General features: G+C 33.1%; 1 long non-coding RNA gene across 1 annotated transcript; it reads left to right on the top strand.

Moving 5' to 3' along the window:
- The first annotated feature begins 1,814 nt into the window (after window positions 1-1,814).
- On the top strand, window positions 1,815-2,406 carry LOC142223107 (uncharacterized). The gene is made up of 2 exons (XR_012718569.1): window positions 1,815-2,165; window positions 2,235-2,406. It is a non-coding gene; the product is annotated as an uncharacterized LOC142223107 (long non-coding RNA).
- Window positions 2,407-3,489: the final 1,083 nt, after the last annotated feature.

The following is a 3,489-nucleotide window of genomic DNA, read 5'->3' as shown; positions in this document are numbered from 1 at the left end:
CGTAACGATTCTATCCTCCTTTTACAATTTCAATATAAAAAATCATAAACCAATTTTTTCACAAAAGGTTAGCATCACTGTATGAATGTTACTTGATAATTGAAGATTCCAAAAAGAAGACGAATGGAGGGGTTGTTATTCTGTTGCTGTTTTCTTTCTTTATACACCATCACGAACATTGATAGACTTATGGCCTGTTCCTGTATGTCGAACGAAAGCTTTCTTTCGTATTCCAGACGAAAGAAAATTGATTTTTGTTCTTCTATTTCGAAAGGCAAATCACTTCATATTTTGTTGTCGAGCAATAAACGAACATATACAATAAGTGTCAAGAAAAAAGTAAAAACATTGTTAACATTTGAATGAATTCTCAAGCTAAAAATTTGAAAATACTCATTTTTGATATTCAATGTCTTCTCATACAACCGAAACGAACTTTCAAAAATATAAAAACTGAAATTCATTCGAATTCGAGTGACTGCCTTTCTTTCGAATGGGGTTTCGTTCGATATTTCAATAATTTTGAAAAAACGAAAAATTGTCTCACTAATTTAAAATAACAAATATTTTATTTGTTATTTATTATATTATTTTTTTAACAATCTCTCCGTATACAATAACGATTCCAACTTAAAAAACAACCAACGCGCAAACATATCGATTACATCGATGACAGGTATCGATTACAGGTAGATAAAAGAAATATAGGAAAATTTCCTATATTCAGCAAGTGTGTTTCCTTAAGTTTTGAAAGGATTGAATATTTCTTAGTACTAATGAACTATAATATTTTTATAAGAATTTTTTTATAAGAAATTTTACTAAATTTGAGGAAACTTGGTTTTAGTTCGGTTTTTTATTTTTACGAATGCTTTATTATCAGTGAATAAAAATTTCTTGTTCAGTAGTAAATTCTTATACCCAGCGAAGAAAACAGTATAGTAAAATTCCATGCCTTATTCTAGTTAACGAACTATTCCTAACTGCTTTCAGTTTAGGATTTTTTACTAAAACAAGTAAATTTTATTATTTCACACAAAAATTTAACTTAATGGAAATAAAATTGATTGATAAATTGATAAACATTTTTTTCTTTAGTTTCGAAGGCACTTTTTTCTGGGTGTATAGGGCGACCCAGCATGTATATGAGGGCAAGCTAAGATAGATTTTCCCAAGTGTAGATGACTGCACACAAAAAATTATCACCAACATTTTTTTAATTAAACACTTAATTGAATTTGAAAACGGATTCAATTAATATGTTAATTGATTCAATTAATTATTTAATCAAATCCGAATAAAATCCAATTAAAAAATGATTGATATTTGCTTCGTTTCCAATTAAAATATTAATTGATTCAATCAATTTGTTAATCAATTCGGAAATAATTTTCAATTACAAACCTTTCCCAATTAAACATGTGATTGATTCAATCACCTTTATGATGGAAATAAAACTGAATAAGAGTTAGGGGGCGCAAAAATATTTTTTTTGGTCCAAATTTATTGCCAATTTCAATTAATTATTTAATTTAATCAATCAAATAGGTGATTGATTTTTGTCGCGAAATTAATTAAAATGTTGATTGATTCAATTAAAACATTGATTGAATTTTTGTCAAAAACCAATTACGATTTTAATTGATTCAATCACACAATTAATCGTGTTTGTTTTCAATCAAAATGGGTGATTGATACTATCATTTTTGTGATTGAAGACATTTCAATAAAATAAATGATTGAATCCGTGAATTTCGTGATTGAAATAAAAAAAACTTTTTGTGTGTGGGAGGAAAAGCGCATACTTTTTGAAGATCTGAATATTTATACGGACGGATCGAAGATGGCTGAAGGCACGGGCAGTGGTATTTACTGCGAGGAGCTAGGAATTAGGGAGTCATATCCCTGCCAGCATTTCAACGTTCCATTTCATCCTCATCGCTATCACAGACTCGTAAGTGACACTGCAACTATCGCCAACTGTGATGGGGTAAACATATCAAAAAGTACAAAATGTACATGGAAGTATTTTGCCATCACTATTGTTACAAGAGCCATTTTATATTTTGTGAAACACCAAGCACAACTAGCTTCTTATATTTTATTTAAATAAAAATGATAATGAAGTGCTGAAAACATAGTTATTTCGCTTAAAATTGTGAAAGGTATATTGGTGAAACATATTTTGACTTTCGAAATGGAATAAAGTGATAGTTTTTCAAATATTTTTCCAGACACGCTGCCTCCATTGGGAATAAAAGCACTGACAGATAGATGCTACAACATGTAACTTGCAACTTGTAACTCAACATCAATCTTTTATTAATGCATAAAAATATGTTAAATGTGATGTGATAGTCGTATAAATGTTATATTTATGAGAATTTATAAATGTTTAATAACAATAATCATCTAAAAAGTCGTGTTTTACTTGGCCACAATGATTCTTTTACAACTATCTTAAAATGCATTTTTTCTGATTGTTTGAAGGGGCTCTCATTGGGGTCGTTCTAAATTTATTAAAAAAGGCACCTAATTATTGCACTCATGCGATACTTTTTTGTAGTAACTCAGCGTGGTATAACTTCTCAATAGTGACGGCGCTTTTCCGAGGAATTTTGGATATCGTATACGACTGTTTTCGACGTAGTGGGGATTCTCAGAAGCGCCCCCAAATTCAAAAAATGTTGGCAGGGATGGAATGGACAACACATGCAGTATCTTACAGGCGGATGTACTTGCTATTGCCAAAGCTTCGAAGCTCCTGTTGATGAGGCCGATATTCAGAAGCGATATCTGCTTCTTCATCGACAGTCAGGCAGCAATGAAGACCTTGGATGATACAAACATAACGTCGAAGGTAGTCAGCCGCTGTCGTAGAGATCTCAGGGTTATCGCTGAACAGCATAATATAACTCTGTGCTGGGTACTTGGACATTATGGAATAAGGGGCAATGAGGAGGCAGATGTACTGGCAAAGGAAGGTGCACGCGGCACGGATAGCATCTTCACGGACGTTTTTCCAACGCTATCTTTATATACTAAATATGATGAACTGTGGAAGGAACGATGGAATTCCTCTTGGGGTTGCGAGCAGACCAAGCTGATATGGAGCGATAAGAGTAATAGGAACTCAGGATTTCTAATGGCGACGAATAGAGAGGATTTGAGGCCATTGATAGGCATCATCACGGGACACAATACTCTTGGGAAGCATATGGTAAGGATTAGCTTAAGGGCCGATGATATTTGTAGATAGTGCCTTGACCCGTAGGCTACAGAAGACTCTTACCATTTTCTGTGCCAGTGTCCGGCATTATCTTTTAGAAAAAAAAAACAAGATACTGGGCTCTTTTTTCTTTCAGGATATTACTGAGGTACGGGACTGTAATTTAAAGGATGTACTCGCATTTATCAAGGCTTCAGGATGGAAACCCTAGAGAACCGTAAAGGAGATGTGACCGACCAGGGCAGAGGAAGACAGATGTC

The sequence above is a fragment of the Haematobia irritans genome, chromosome 2 (assembly GCF_050003625.1).
Source record: "Haematobia irritans isolate KBUSLIRL chromosome 2, ASM5000362v1, whole genome shotgun sequence".
Lineage (NCBI taxonomy): Eukaryota > Metazoa > Arthropoda > Insecta > Diptera > Muscidae > Haematobia > Haematobia irritans.
The sequence above is the reverse complement of the archived record's forward strand: the minus strand, read 5'-3'. Positions and strand labels throughout refer to the sequence as shown.